This window comes from Poromitra crassiceps (assembly GCF_964638095.1).
Source record: "Poromitra crassiceps genome assembly, chromosome: 1".
Lineage (NCBI taxonomy): Eukaryota > Metazoa > Chordata > Actinopteri > Beryciformes > Melamphaidae > Poromitra > Poromitra crassiceps.
Window position 1 is genome coordinate 40,136,503 of NC_139623.1, and position 17,202 is coordinate 40,153,704.

Here is a 17,202-nt window from a genome sequence, read left to right on the forward strand (position 1 = left end):
ATGTGGATATCGACTTCACTGAAACTGATGAAGAGTCAGATGAAGAGGTCTGTGGAGAGGAGACTAAAGAAAACCAACCACCCAGTGAACCCACTAACTGCCCAGTAGATGCAGACATTCAGCCGCCCCAACCTGCCAAACACGCCCACCCCCGTGAAAGATATCAGTGGCAGAAAAAGAATTTCATCAGCCCTAATACAGATTTTTCTGGTCAACCTCTAACTGAAGATGTGAGTTCTCTCCAGACACCACTGCAGTACTTCCGCCGGTTTGTGTCCGAAGACATGATTGAGTCTCTGAGAACAAACACAAATCTGTACAGCCTTCAAACAAAAGGAACATCAGTTAACACAAGTAGAAAAGAAATAGAGCAAATGATGGGCATGTACCTGAAGATGGGCCTTGTACAAATGAATGGATGCCGAATGTACTGGGAAGCCGGCACACGACACGCCCCTGTAGCTGATGTGATGCCACGCAACAGATTTCAGTCTGTGTTGACCTCGTTACATCTAGTCGACAACTTGACAGTGCCAGAGAGGGAAAAGAAGGACAAACTCTGGAAAATCAGACCATGGCTTAATTCGTTCAGAGAGAAGTGCCTACAGGTGGTACCAGAAGAGCACAACTCTGTGGATGAAATGATGATTCCATTCAAGGGGAGATTCAGTGGCATCAAGCAGTACATGCGAGGCAAACCACACCCATGGGGCTTCAAAGTATGGGTGAGAACTGGCATCAGTGGCATCATGTGCGACTTTGATGTTTACCAAGGGAGCAGCGATGGAATACGAGCCAAATCTGAACTTGGCTTGTCAGGGGATGTCGTCATGAAGCTTGCTTCAACGGGTCAGAACTACAAGATCTACGCGGACAACTTCTTCACATCTGTTCCACTGATAGAGAAGCTCCTGGGCCACGGCATCCATTACGTGGGAACAGCACGACAGGTAATGACCACAATGGAAACAAGCCCTATGCTTTTCATGTTATCCTTTTAGTATTGCTTCTGTATATGTGCTTCTGTACCATATGCCAAACTTACTAATAAAACCATTCATTCAATCAATCACTCAGGTCCGCCTACCGAACTGCACCCTCGAAGATGACAAAAGCTTGAAGAAGAAGGGGAGAGGTGCCTTTGACTACAGAGTGGAGAAAAACCACAACATCGCTGCGGTCAAATGGTATGACAACAGGGCCGTCACACTTGTGTCATCATTTGCTGGAACAGAACCTGTGGTGGCGACTCAACGCTGGGACAAGGCCAACAAGACCTACATTGAAGTTAAAAGGCCGTACATTGTGGGTACCTACAACATGTACATGGGTGGTGTGGATTTGCTGGACTCCTTCACAGCCAAGTACAAGTTCCACCTGAAAGCCCGTCGCTGGTACATGTACATCTTCTGGCACACCATCACCCTTGCTGTGGTCAACGCCTGGCTCCTCTACAAACGTGACTGCGAAGCTCTCAAGGTCCCGCAGAAAGACATCCTGATACTCAGACTGTTCCAGGCACAGCTTGCATCATCTCTCATTCTGGTAAGAATCAAGTTCTGTTTACAATTTGTCATTTTAATATTTCAATGTTTGCAATATCTCAGACTTGTATCCTGATGAATCTTTGACATGTACATTCATTTATTCTGTTCTAATCAGGTGGACGCTGCAGTCAACACGCCAAAGAGGGGACGGCCATCTTCAGCTCAGAAGAGACAACTGGAAGATAGTCCAAACTGCACTCCACCCAAGGCACCACGTCAACATCCGCCATCGGATGTGCGCCAGGACCAAGTTGGACATCTCCCACGAAAGACACAGAGAGGGCGCTGCAGGAATGGTGGCTGTTCAGGGTACACCAACTTACTATGCCACAAGTGTGATGTCCGTCTGTGTATTTCAGGTGACAGGAACTGTTTCTGGGACTATCACTGCAAATAAGCGTATAATTGATTGTAAATGGTGTTCAAAGTGATTTGCAGTCACTTGGAGTATGAGAGGGGGGTGCCTGTTACATTTTGCAGAGTAATTAGGTAATTAGGTTTCTTTAGTGGATTTATTGTATGTATTGTTTTTCATTTTGTTGTTCTTTTAATAAAATCACCATTCTTAAAAATATGGCTTACATTGATGTTATTATTCATAATGTATACTGTTCTGAGGCCAAATATTATTCATAATGTATACTGTTCTGAGGCCAAATAATAAACCATAACCATATAAATTAACCCTTACATTGTTTTAATGAAGTATATATACATTTGCCATGTTATTCTGACAATGAGTAAAAATGGCCTATAGGAAATTCTGCTACCTGATTGACCCTACGTTGTGATATTACAACATTTGCATAAAACCTTACAAAAACCTTTTTTTTTTTTAAACACTATATTTTCTTCTCCAAAGTACTCCTACAACACCATCAGAAAGGTTGAATAATTTTTTTTGCAAGTAGAAATATATCCGGGTCTTACAGGGTTAATGGAATCGGTGGCTTCATCGCAAAGACTGCCACACTGGAGAATACATGGCTGTCTATCTGTTCCTGTTGGTTGATTGTTTTCTTCCATATTCAAGCAGTTATGCATGCACACTGTCTTTACATTTATGCACCAACTCTTCCTTTCACCTGAGGCACAGCCACACTTTAATTAAATGGACATACTTTCAAAGACCTTGACTTGCTTTATGTATTTCCCCCAAAATGAATGTAGGCTACTATTACATTTTTAACATGTTTGAGGAAGTCAACCACACCTGGCCTGTTGTCTCCTCTTGGCTCTCGCTTCTGCGCTCGAGCACGCAAACGATCTCTCTCTCTCTCTCTCCATATATATATATATATATATATAGACCGACTTGACTGTGTCCACACACAACTCCAACGTACTCCAGGGGCCCCTGTATTTTTACTTGGCGACTTGAATCATTGCAGACTTGAGCCAGCCTTTCCAGGATTTCACCACTATGTCAAATGCGGCACGAGGAACAGCAGAGTTTTAGATAAATGCTATGGTAACATCAAAAGTGCATACAGAGCTAAGCCTCTTCCTCCTCTTTCAAACTCTGATCATTCAACTGTTTTCCTCATGCCCACATATAAAACTGTGCTTAAGTCCAATATGCCGCTGCCCAAAACTGTGCTGCACTGGACTGATGACAGTTAGGGCTTTCACACCGGCAGGGCTCCGTGCCGGTTCCGGTTCCAGAACCCTAATCTGAACTGGCCGGCGCGTTCAGACCGAAAAAATAATTGGTTCGGAACCTGAAAAGTTGGTTCTCAGCGGAACCAAAAAATAGTTGGTTTTCCTTGGGAACCGTGACATCATCAGTGGGCGTGTCTCATTCTAGGCTGTGAAAATGAGCAGGAAGGAGAAGAAGGCAGTGACAACACAGAGAAAAATAATTTGCAGTGGTCTCCTGAGGAAACCAAATGTTTAGTGGCGATTTGGGCATCTACCAAATCTCAAGAAAAGCTAGAAAGCAGTACAAGAAAGAACAAGTCATATGCCAAACTTGCAGAAAAGAGGGCCAAGGCTGGGTTCACTCGAACGCCAGACCAAATAATTAATAAACTTAAAAAAAAAAAAAAAATGAAGAAGGACTACCGAATAATGTCCTCCCACTTTGGTTCCGCTTAAACTGGTGTGAACACGGGCTGGTTTGCCAGAAAGCACCAAGGTTCTGAGACTCCAGAACGGAGCCAGAGCCAGAACCAGAACCGTGTCTGTCTGAAAGCGGTAAGTGTGGAAACACTAAAAGGCTGCTTTCTCAGCACGGACTGGAGCATCTTCCATAACTTGGAGCTGAACGAGGCAACAGAGACAATCACTGACTACATAAACTTTTGTGTCGATAACGTTGTTCCAAAAAAGATCATTCTCCACTCCCCCAATAATAAGTCATACATCACAAAGGACGTAAAGCATGCATCAACAAAAAGAAAAATGCCTTTAAAAATAGGGATGGGGGGTGTGGCCGCAGCTCAAAAGGAACTGAATGCGAGGCTGAGGAAGGCCGGAGGGAGACACCGGGCTGCTCTGGAAGAGAGTGTCAGCAACATGAACACAAAAAGGTTGTGGAATTGCATGAAAAGTATAACAAATATGAATCCTAACCGAAAGCACATTGTCACTTTGAATGATTTGGATAGAGCGAACGACTTCTTTCGTAGATTCGACTCGGACTCGTCTAAGCAGACGGCAGCGGATTTAAATCTTCATTTTAATTCTGTTTTATTTCCCTCGTGTAACACTTCTGATCGTCTGTTCATTGACCCACAACAGGTGCAGAGCATTTTCAGTAAGGTTTGTAACAAGAAATCCACAGGGCCTGACGGCTTGCCAGCTTTCGTGCTTAAAACTCAGCAGAGCTTACAGCTGCTTGGTGTCCGATCTTCCAACAGTCAGTAGACAGTCACACTGTTCCTGCCCTGTGGAAAGAATCACTGATCATTCCAGTACCTAAAGTATCTTGTCCTGATGGGAATGAGGATTTTAGACCTGTTGCTCTAACATGCGGGGTAATGAAATGTTTTGAGAGAGTGATTGTGAACCATCTTAAGACAGAGATGACTTCTTGTATGGACCCCTTACAATTTGCTTACAGGGAGGGACGCAGCACAGAGGATGCTGCTGTCTGTGTGACTCACTTAATCAGCTAACACTAAGGGCCCTATCGTTGTACGGCGCTATCGTTTGCGCTGCCTTTGCGCTGCGTTTGCGCGCCTCTTATTGCTATCTTCCCAGCGTCTAAGCTATCGTCTGCCTCCAGCGTCCAGTTTTGCGCTGTGATGACACAGGTGTAGGCGTGGCCCAGGCGTGCCGGTCGGCCTTTAGCCTATCATGTGTCTCGCGTAAGTGTCTTAGCGCTGTGGGGAAGATACCGTCGGTATGTGGCGAGCGCAAAGAGAGGTTTGGGAGTTGCCCGTTCCAAAATAGGCTTTCCAGCGCAATGTGTTAGAAAAAAATCGCCTTGGGTGCTCTCAATTTTAACGGCAGGAAATAGCTGGTCTTAGCGCAAACGCAGACGTACGCCTGAGCGCAGACAGTCTTCACATCTCCATGCAGTGCAGGAAATCCTTGCTTGGATCCATTTACGCACGGCATGGATGTCACTCTCCACTCATGCCTGCACACACTCTTCTCTCCTCGGAAGTGTTTTAGGCTGTGTTACTTCTGTCTGCTATCTTTGTATTCTAAAAGTAGTTGCTTTTAGGCTAGTTTTTGGCTCTGAGTGAAACTCTGGGCAGCTGGTGGATTGCTCTCAGGTGACATCAAGCCCAATCACCCCCCTGTGAACGACGGGGGCTGATTGGATAGGCGTGGCTTGTAGCCCTGATATAGTCTTGCTGGAGAAAGGTCTTGTCAGTACACTTTTTAGTTGTCTGACATAAGAGCTGCTCTTCTCTGGATACCTGTCTGTGATTTTAACTTTGGCTTCCGTGGGTAAGTGTTTTAGGCTGTGTTACTTCTGGCTGCTATCTTTGTATTCTAAAAGTAGTTGCTTTTAGGCTAGTTTTTGTCTCTGAGTGAAACTCTGGGCAGCTGGTGGATTGCTCTCAGGTGACATCAAGCCCAATCACCCCCCTGTGAATGACGGGGGCTGATTGGATAGGCGTGGCTTGTAGCCCTGTTGAAGCAGTATTTCTGAACACTGTCAGTCTACAGCGGCAGCGGTAAGCGGCACGTACCCTCGCGGCACGAAGAGAATAGGGTTTTTTGCTACCTCTCTTATTCTACCTACTCATCTACCTAACTATGTGTTTTCTCCCCATCCCTGTTGTAACCTCAGCCCACAGACGCCGTAGACACGGCAGCTTCAGGTGTAGTAACCCCGGTAATCTCTCCTACCCTAAGCACGCAAACAGTCCTTTTACTATTGCCGGAGGTCTCTGGAACTGTCAGTCGGCTGTTAAGAAAACTGAGACCATCTCAGCTCATGCTCTATCTCAAACCCTCCACTTCCTAGCTCTCACAGAGACCTGGATCATTCCTGAAAACACTGAGCTCTCTCTGCTGCTTATTCCTTCTCGCACACCCCCAGAGCCTCTGGCCGTGGCGGAGGCACTGGTATCCTCATCTCTCCCAAATGGACCTACACTGTCACCTCTCTCTCTCTCATCTGTCTATCTCATCTTTTGAGTCCCATGCAGTTGCCGTATCCCTACCCATCAAGCTCAACATTGTGGTAATCTACCGCCCGCCTGGTCCGCTTGGTGACTTTCTGGACGAGCTGGACACCCTCCTCTCCGTCTTTCCTGAGAATGGTACTCCACTCATCCTTCTGGGAGACTTCAACATCCAGCCAGTAACCTTACAATCTCTGCCTTTCCTTAACTTCTTCTCATCCTTTGACCTTTACCTCTCTCAATCTCCTCCTACTCACAAAGCAGGGAATGTGCTTGACCTGGTCTTCACCAGATCCTGCTCCACCTCTAATCTCACTGTGACTCCTCTTCCTGTATCTGACCACCACTTTATCACCTTCTCCCTTCCCATCCCCCTCCCCTCCTCCCACCATCTCCCCCTCACTCTACCACCACCCGATGCAACCTAAAAACTCTCTCACCCGACTCCCTCTCTTCTACCGTCCTCTCCCTGCTTCCCCCTGCCAAGCAATTTGCTCTCCTGTCCACTGACGAGGCTTCCACCACTCTTCTCTCCTCTCTCTCCTCCGCTCTTGATTCTCTTTGCCCACTCACCACTAAGCCTGCCCGATCTTCTCCCCCTTCTCCTTGGCTGACTGAATCACTGCAAACTTATCGAACTGAGCTTCGGGCAGCTGAGAGAAAATGGAGAAAATCACATCTCCCTGAAGATCTCTCTTCCTTCCTACCACCTTGTCCACTCCAACTTCACCTCTGCTGTCTCCAAAGCAAAAACCTCCTTCTTCATCTCTGAAATCCAGTCCTCTGCATCCAACCCCAGTAAACTGTTCTCCACCTTCTCCACGCTCCTCAACCCTCCCTCCCCTCCCCCCCCCCCTCCTCCCTCTCTGCTGATGATTTTGTAACCTTCTTTACTAAAAAGGTGGATGACATCAGCTCCTCCTTCCATCCTCCAGGCACCCTCACTAACACTCCCGACTCCAATCCTGCTCCTCAGCCCCCTGTCCCTGGATTTCCTTCCTTCTCTCCCCTCTCTCCCGATGAAGTGCTTAAACTCATCAGCTCGAACCGAGCCACTTACTGCCCCCTCGATCCTATCCCTTCCTCTCTCCTCCAAACCATCTCACCTAACATATCTCCCTTCCTCACTACCTTCATTAACTCCTCTCTGTCCTCTGGTCTTGTTCCACCTGCTCTAAAGACTGCAAGAGTCAAGCCTCTGCTTAAGAAACCCTCCCTTGACCCTACTGCTATTCACAACTACAGACCTGTCTCTCTTCTCTCATTCCTTTCCAAAACCCTCGAACGAGCAGCGTCCGAACAACTTTCTCTCTATCTCTCCCAAAATTACCTCCTGGACCCTCTGCAGTCCAGTTTCAAGGCTTCTCACTCCACTGAGACAGCTCTTCTTGCTGTCACAGAGGCCCTTCACACTGCTAAGGCCTCATCCCTCTCCTCTGTTCTTGTCCTCCTTGACCTGTCTGCTGCCTTCGATACAGTCAACCACCAAATCCTTCTTTCCACTCTGTCTGACCTCTGTCTGATTTCAGGTTCTGCACTCTCCTGGTTTGCTTCCTACCTCTCGAACCGCTCATACCAGGTCTCATGGAGAGGGTCCCTCTCCAGATCCTGTCCTCTTACCACCGGTGTCCCCCAGGGCTCAGTCCTGGGCCCCTTACTTTTCCTTCTCTATATCAGATATCTTGCCTATGTGATCTCTTCTCATGGCTTTTCTTATTACTGCTATGCTGATGACACCCAGCTTTTCCTTTCTTTCCCCCCCTCCGACACTCAAATCGAGGCTCGCATCTCTGCATGCCTCAAAGACATTGGCGACTGGATGTCTGCCCACCACCTCAAGCTCAACCTTGGTAAAACAGAGCTACTCTTCCTCCCAGGAAAAGACTGCCCTCTCGCAGATCTCTCCATCTCCATTGACAACATCACTGTACTTCCCTCCCAAACAGCTAATAACCTTGGGGTGCTCCTTGACAACCAGCTGTCTTGCTCAGCCAACATAGCTGCTACAGCACGCTCCTGTAGGTTCTCTCTCTACAACATCCGCAAAATCCGTCCCTTTCTCACAAGAGAAGCGACTCAACTCCTGGTCCAGTCTCTTGTCTCCTCCCGCCTGGACTACTGCAACGTGCTCCTGGCCGGCCTACCTGCCACGACATCCGACCGCTTCAGCTCATTCAAAACGCTGCAGCCCGTCTGGTATTCAACCAACCCAAATTCTCTCACGTCATTCCCCTCTTCCAGGAGCTCCACTGGCTTCCCATCTCGGCCCGCATCAAATTCAAGACACTGGTACTGGCCTACAGGGCAGTACACCAGTCAGCTCCCCTGTACCTGCAATCTATGGTCAGGTTCCAAACCTCTCAGCGCTCCCTTCGCTCCTCCACCAGTGCAGGTCGCCTCGCCCCTCCTTCGCTACGGGGGCTCAAAAGTCGCTCATCCCGATCTCGACTCTTCTCGTCCCTGGCACCTCAATGGTGGAACGAGCTTCCACCTTCGGTCAGGACGGCTGAATCACTGCCGATCTTTCGGAAAAGACTAAAGACTAGGGGTGTCACAATATATCGTCCCACGAAATTTCGCGATAGTAAAACGTCACGATATGTATCGTTGAGATGAAATCTCATATCGCAAAAAAAAAAAAAAAAAAAAATCAAAAATAGACTAAGAAACGTCTTTGTTTGTTGAAGTTCAATGTGTGGAAAGTAGTTCAGTTGAACAAGTCTCTGAAGAGACACATGAGAAGTTATACAGGAGAGAAACCATTCAATTGAGTTTCTGGCAAAACTGTTTACTTGACAGGAAAAACTGAAGATGCATAAAAAATAGACTAAGAAAAGTCTTGTTGTTTGAGTTTGAAGAAAAACTGAAGATGCATAATGAGAATTTATACTGCTGAGAAACCTTTTAGTTCAAAGTAAATCTAAGTGACGGTGTAACTCATTCTGTTTCAAGATAAGCCTTATCTCCAATCTCATGTTTTTTCTAGTTGTTATTGTAATAACAATTTCCCACAACAGCATGTTTTGTATTTGTGCATTTCAAATAAAATACTACTTTTCCAGTCATATATTGTCATTATTCAAGTTTAAAAAAATATTGTTAAAATCGTATCGTATCGTATCGTTATCGTGAACCCAGTATCGTGATACGTATCGTATCGTGAACTGAGTGTATCGTGACACCCCTACTAAAGACTCACCTTTTCAGGCTCCATCTGGGCCCTTCTTGATCTAACTTCGTTCTCTCTCTTTCTTTATAAAAAAAAAAAAAAAAAAAAAAAAAACCTAACCTAAACTTGTACCACTAACCAAAACTTGTACCACTGTTCCTTCAGAAGTTGTAGTTGTCATAGACTGTGCTCCATAGTTGATTGCTCTATTGCTGACAAAAAATGTGTTATTGTAAGTCGCTTTGGATAAAAGCGTCTGCCAAATTACGTAATGTAATGTAATGTAAAATGCCACGTTGATTTTCAACTATAGCCTACATTGCAGAAAAAACATTTAAAAATGAGAATTCGTTTGTCATGGTTTTATTAGGCTACATAATTCCCGACCATACAGGTTTGTGGTGTGAGGTAACAATAGATTGCTTTTGAGAAAGTTGTGACAGTGTTGTGCCAATTAAGCTACCTCTCCCCACCCTGGCCGGCCCAAAACACCCAGGGCACCGACCCACACCCACCCCACCACCAAACCGGCATACCCGTCCAGTTCCCACCTTCTCGGGGGAGACCCCCCTCCAGCACCCGGCGAACACAGACTCCCGCCCCGCCAGCCCCTCGTTCCCCTAATCCAATTCAAAACGCATCATTTCTAGGCACAACACCTGTGTCCGGCCAGTACAGTAACCTCTTTCCCTGCAATTGCACGCATGTAAGACCAGCTTCTCCACAGCGCCGATGGCAGCTGAAGTCTGTCTCGCCATCAAGCAGACAGTGACGGAAGCATGTGTCTTTATGTGCGCCAAGGGGAAAATGACAGAATAAATTGATGGGATTCGATGTACAGTATATATATTAATAGAAACGAATAGAAAATAGCTGATTAATAAAATGTGTGCTGGTGGAACGAAATTCAACTTCTTCAAATAGAGCAGCATCATCGCGGCTCTCAGTATGCTGCGTAATTACGCATGCAGTATATTACCGCAGCGGAGATAGAAGAGAGCCCGAAAAGCGATAAGCATACAGACGTTTGGGCAGCAGCCCTTTTTCAGCGTGTGAAATGGCAATAATACACAGGTGATTCACAGGTGGGCATGAGCACGTTATTTGATTTCTATGCATGACAGCCTCACATCTCTCTCTCTCTCCCTCTCCCCATCTAGGCTATTTTTTCTCTGTCGCTCTCTCTCACTCTAGTCCCTCTGAGTGAGGAGGAAGCTGCTGACGTGATGCTGTGGTTTTATGGGCATGACCACACCTCCACAATGCTTTTGGGCATAAACACGCCTATACGGAGATGTGCGCCAAGATGACGCAAAAATACCGCCGTCGGCAAGATAGAGCCCTTAGACTCAGACTCCAAAGACTATGCATGCATTTTATTTGACGATTTTAGTTGGGCGTTTGACACTCTCCGACCCCAGCTGCTTGTCCAGAAGCTAATTAATATGAACATTAATCCGTTCATTATTAAATGGTTCTACTCTCTTTTAACAGACAGGACTCAACAGGTCAAGGTTAATTCTTCCCTCTCCAATGCTAAACATGAGGCTTCGCCTCGGACGGTTCACGCCTCTCGCGTCGTCCCTTAAAAAGTGATAATGTACACCTCGAAGTGCATTAACCCGCTTATACCATGGTCACTTGCCAACAAAACAATAAGACCAGTCATTTATATTTCCATGTGTAATAAATAAAGCAATCTAAATGGCTAAATGTCTGTTATTCATACTGTAAATCAGTCTTCCACGAAATAAAATAGTCCCTCCCACCTCCACCACCCTCCGTTTTAAAGCCGACTCAAATGCTAACTTTATCACAGGAATGCAGGTTTAACGATGTTTTGCGTTCTACATTAAATGAAGACATTACCGTTTGGCCGCTTGCTTTATTTTGTATGATAGATACGTACGTATTGGCCAAGTATATTAACATTTAAGAGCGAAGAGTTTCAGGAAGTGACAGAGAGCAGCGCCCTGCGTGTGCTGTATGAGGTGAAATGCAGAGAGAGTTGTCTCTCTCTCTCTCTCTCTGTCAAAGGCCCGGCTCGCGCCGGGCTCGCCCCCGCGCTCAGAGGGAAATCCCCTCTTTCTCGCCGAGAAGAGCCTGGTGACGCGAGGTTAGAAATCTCCGAAACGAAAATCAAAATTGTAAATAAGAGTTATTTTTGATAAACTGAGCACACAGGGGTGATTTAAATAGTTACTTTGACCGACTCAATTTTTTTCTCAACTTCCACAATTGTCATATTAACCCTTAACGGGGGTATAGAGCTCAAACAGCTCTCTTGATACCATTGTTGAAACTATGGCGCATTGATATGAATGGTGAACAGACCATTTGGCTGAACGACTTTACCAACTGTACATTATCACTTTTTAATGGACACCCTGCAGCCAATCAGAATCGAGTATTCACCCAGACCATGGTATAAATATATATATACCGTATATATATATACATATATATAGTCCTAATGGAATGATGGCAAAATGTGAGGAGTCTGTCTGCCACGGCAGCTTCAGCAGTGACAGGCTTGAGTTACATCACACACACTACACTCTCAACACGGATAGCACATTCAATGGCTTCTGTTTACATCTCTCTCAGCTTCCCCCACTCATCGCATTGGAAGTTGACGAAGCTGTGAATAAGTGAATAGAATATCAGTTGGCTGACTCCGAGCATAAGCTGAACTGCATTGTCTGCACAGCGCTTCCTCGCTTCGCTTGAAAGCGCCGATCATAATTGTTGGTGTCATATTATGCAATCAGCGTGCCATTCCCAGGATGCCACCATAAATTAAGCTGTCAAAATTATGTGACTGTCCAATCAATGCACCCATGGGCGGCTATGTTCTGTGACTGTCCAATCAACGCAACCATGGGCGGCTATGTGCTGTGACTCTCCAATCAACACAACCATGGGCGGCTATGTTCTGTGACTGTCCAATCAATGCAGCCATGGACTGCTATGTTCTGTGACTGTTCAATCAATGCAGCCATGGGCGACTATGCAGTCCAATTATGATTGAATCAATTTTTATATGATAATATAGGCTACATATTAAAAAAAACTCTCGTAACGGACAAGCCCGTCTTTTATTGTCACACGAACACCACAATACATGCATGCGGCCACAACACACTCATGCTGACGGTGGCCGGTGAAAAGTGTCCTCTGCATTTAACCCATCCAGGCATGTCCTTTCCTCCGGGGGGCAGGCCAGGAGCAGTGGTCGCTTTCTCGTACAGCGCCCGGGGACCAACTTCGGATGTTGTCGTCACTGGTCGGATGACGATGACGATCTGATCTTCTGCATGTTTTTAGTGGGGGGGTTATATACGGAGGAACCCCCTGGGGGAGCACGGGGAGAACATGCAAACTCCACACAGAGAGAAAGGCCCTTACGACGAGATACCCCACCTGGGCAGTAGGCACTGAAGATATGGGGGGGAACACAACCACAGCGCCCACAGTGTCCCAGGCGAGAATCGAACTCAGGACCTTCTGACTGTGAGGCGACAGCGCTACCGACTGCGCCACCGTACCCCCATAAATATAAATAAAGAGGGAAAATTGCAATGGTTCCAGAGGAGAAGGAACGAGATAGCGATTTAAGTGATGAAAGCATATGCGTGCCTCTGCAGTTGAGTCTACTGACTTTATTTGTTTGTGCTGTTGATGCAGATTATTATTTTGCATAGTGGATGTAAATGTTAAGTGCTTCAGTGAGAAGAACCATTTTAGAACCCTTCAAAGTAATAATAATTAACGTAAACTAGTGCAGTGCCCGTTCCCCTCATTCACCACCCCGTGAGCGCTACCCCCTACACACTGCACTTAGTCAGGTCCATTGAAGTGCACTCATCAAGTTTTTTTTTTTTTTTTTAGGTGGAAACTCACTTTATTATTGATTGATTGATTGATTGATTGATTTTATTCAATGTTTGGATGAATACATGGGACATAAAATACATGCAGCCATCAACATCAAGGATAAAAACACAATAAAGTCCGAGGACTTGTTTTCATTGTGGTCCTTGGTCTCAGACATACAGTTCAAACAACATAAAAACAGACATTTATACATAAAAATACATTACCTTCCTTTTTGAAAATGTTTACCTACTTAAAAAACTAAAAACAGATTTATCAAAAGCAATATAAAATTAAATTAAATAACCAATCCTAAAAATAACACGCAATTAAAGAATTTAAAACCACCAGACTGTCTAAAATAAATTACTAAAACTTATTAATGAACTTAAAAGTGCTCAAGGAGTCAGTCAGCTTCAGGCTATCGGGTAGGCCATTCCACAGCAGAGCTGCTGAGTATAGAAAGGAGTTTTTAACCATGCAGCTCTTGAATTTGACGGGAACAATGTTGTGGGAGCTTCCTCTCGTGGAGTAGCTGTGAACATCACTGACCTTGGTGAAGTATTTTTGGAGGTATTTAGGGACCGCATTTTGCATGATTTTGTGGACCAAGCACAACTTTATCTGTCTTACTCTCTCCTGTTTGAAGTCGATCTGACAAACGGTTCTCGAGATACGCGAATGACAGACATACAGAAGTTGATCTGATGGACAGTCCTGCAGATATGTGAAAGCTGTGATCTTATTGGTTGAATTGCACAAAGTTTACCATTGAAATTTCTCGGGTTCCCAGCAACGCAACCGCCAAGTTTGAAGTCGATCGGATCGATGGTTCTCGAGATAAACCGCTTTTTGTGTTGCCAGTAGGTGGTGCTATGTCAAATTGCAAGAAATTCAGCACTGCACTATGTCAAGTTCTCAGCAGCACACTCCCCAAGTTTGAAGTCAATCAGATGAACTGAACGGTTCTCAAGATAAACCACTTTTTGTTTTGCCAGTAGGTGGCGCTATGCTGGATTGCATGGAATTCAGCTCCTTGCACTCTGTTGGGTCTCTCTAAGCGCACTCCCCGAGTTTGAAGTCGATCAGACGAACGGTTCTCAAGATAAACCACTTTTTGTGTTGCCAGTAGGTGGCGCTGTGCTGAATTGCACGAATTGGTCAGTTTCCATCAGCGCACCCCCCACATTTGAAGTTTATCGGACGAATGGTTCTTGAGATAAACTTTTTTTTGTTGCCAGTAGGTGGCGCTGTGCTGAATTGCACGGAAACAGGGCACTGCACGGCATTATAGTATAGACTAGTGCAGTGCCTGTTCCCCCATGCACCACCCCGTGGGCACTCCCCCCCCCGCACACACACTGCACTCTGTCAGGTCCCCTTAAGCGCACTCCCCAAGTTTGAAGTCGATCCGACAAACGGTTCTCGAGATACGCGAAGGACAGACAGTCCTGGAATAAATCCAAATTGCATGACTCCATCGGAGTCCGAGCAGCGCACTCCCCAAGTTTGAAGTCAATCGGATGAACGGTTCTCAAGATAAACCACTTTTTGTGTTGCCAGTAGGTGGCGCTTTGCCGAATTGCACAAAATTCGGCACTGCTCTATAGTCGTGTTTCCATTTAAGAAATGCGCAAAATCTAAATGTCGCAATAGAAATTGGGTAATGGAAACACGTAAATTTCGAAAAACCTCCCAAATATCGCAAAAAGTTTTTGTGCTCTCATGAGGTGGTTTTTCAGACGTGTCGATATAGCAGTTTATCGCAAAAGTGTAATGGAAACACATTTTCCACATAATAATTGCGTTCAGGGGTGTGCGCCGTCACTCAATGGAAACGCCTACAAGTCGCAATTGTACATTGTCGAAGTTGTATAAATATCGCAATTATTTTGCAAAAAACTGTAATGGAAACACAACTTATGTCAGGTTCCCAGCAGCACACTCTCCAAGTTTGAAGTCGATCAGATGAATGGCTATCGAAATAAACCGCTTTTTGTGTTGCCAGTAGGTGGCGCTATGCCAAATTGCACGGAATTCAGCTCCCTGCACTCCATTGAGTCCCCCTAAGCGCACTCCCGAGTTTTAAGTTTGAAGTCGATCAGATGAATGGATGAGATAAAGCACTTTTTGTGTTGCCAGTAGGTGGCGCTATGCCAAATTGCACGGAATTCAGCTCCCTGCACTCCCTTGAGTCCCCCTAAGCGCACTCCCCAAAGTTGAAGTCGATCGGACGAACGGTTCTTGAGATAAACAGCATTTTTTATGTTGCCAGTAGGTGGCGCTATGACGAATTGCACGAAAACAGGGCACTGCACTGCACAATAGGGCACACTCCCAAACTTTGAAGTCGATCCGACCAACAGTTCTCGATGCCATGCAGCAAATGATGCTCATCCATAAGCAGTGGTGGAAATGGCCAGGTTTTACTCTGGGAACCCTATTTACACAGGATGGGGGTTCCCGGAAGTGGTGTGGCCCTAGAGGATATTATTTCTGAATGCGTGACTTATTATAGCCTACCATTAAAGCCACGTAAAAATCTCTTAGAAATCTTACTTAACTAAGATCACTGAGCTCTGCTGATTATTTCCCCTTGATTTTATTCATGACAGACCCCCCTCATTCTCGACCATTCACTCTCAACGACTGTACAGCAGTGTTTACTCATCTCACTTAGCCCAGATCAGCCAGGGCTTGAAGGAGCACATGCTTGATTGAACACAAATGTATTAATATTGAACGTGTTTCACGTCCAAATCGCACGAAAACAGGGCACTCCGTCAGGTCGCCATCAGCGCACCCCCCGAGTTTAGTTCTTGAGATATGCGAAGGACAGAGAGAGAGAGAGAGAGAGAGAGAGAGACACACAACAGACAGACAGACAGACAGACAGACAGACAGACAGACAGACAGACAGACGATCCCGTCATATAATACCTCTCCCATACTTGGTCTCACCTAATAATCTCAGTGATGATGCCACCCAGCCAGCCCTCACCCCCCCCAACACCACCCATATTCATAGCTTTCAAGGGGCGTTACGTGCTGCCGGGAACGCCCACCTGGCGGTCAAAAAAAAACTTGTTCATTCCACTGCCGCCGAGTCACTAGTTTCTCACGCTGTGTTTGTTCAGCCGAAATGCCGGATACCTGTTGTGCTATCGGTTGCACTAACCGATGAGGAGACACGCCTGGCTTGTGCTTTTACAGAATGCCGTCGGAGAAAGAAAACTCAGACAGGAGGAGGTTGTGGATTTGTGCGATTAGACGTGGTTCAGTCGCTGGGGAGGGCAAATGGCTACCATCAAAGTACACACGTCTTTGCGGCCAACATTTCATCAAACAAAGGTAAGCTCAAGTAACGTTAACGGGGTATTTTAATCATTATTGTAACGTTACTTGAGCTTACCTTTGAGGAAATGTTGGCCGCAAAGACGTGTGTACAAACGGCTGAACAAACACTGCGTGAGAAACTAGTTGACTTGGCTGGCAGCGAATGAACAAGTTTGTTTTTTGACCGCCAGGTGGGCGTTCCCGGCAGCACGTAACGCCCCTTGAAAGCTATGAATAGAGAGCCCCAGGAACGAGTCCGGAAAACATTGATGCTAACACTTCCGGGTTCTTCACTGTTTTCACCTATGGGATTTTTGAATGGGTTTTTGGCGCGATGCTTCTAATAAGGTCTCTGGGCAACGCAAGCTTTATCAAACGCGAATGCGAGGACCACTTTTATGCCGCTAATCGCCGCCCATCACAATCCCACTATGGAGACCTGCGGCGCCAGACTCCTCGGACGGAAGGGAGAGGAGGCTGGCCAGTGAGACTACTGACTGACTGTCCTGACTTCTCCATCTCATGACCTCAGCGGGACCGCGCGCGCACACACACACACACACACACACACACACACACACACACACACACACACACACACACACACACACACACACACACACACACTTTAGCCTGACATACAAATTGACAAATGTGTTTACCGTCATTACCAGCGCTCACCCGTGCT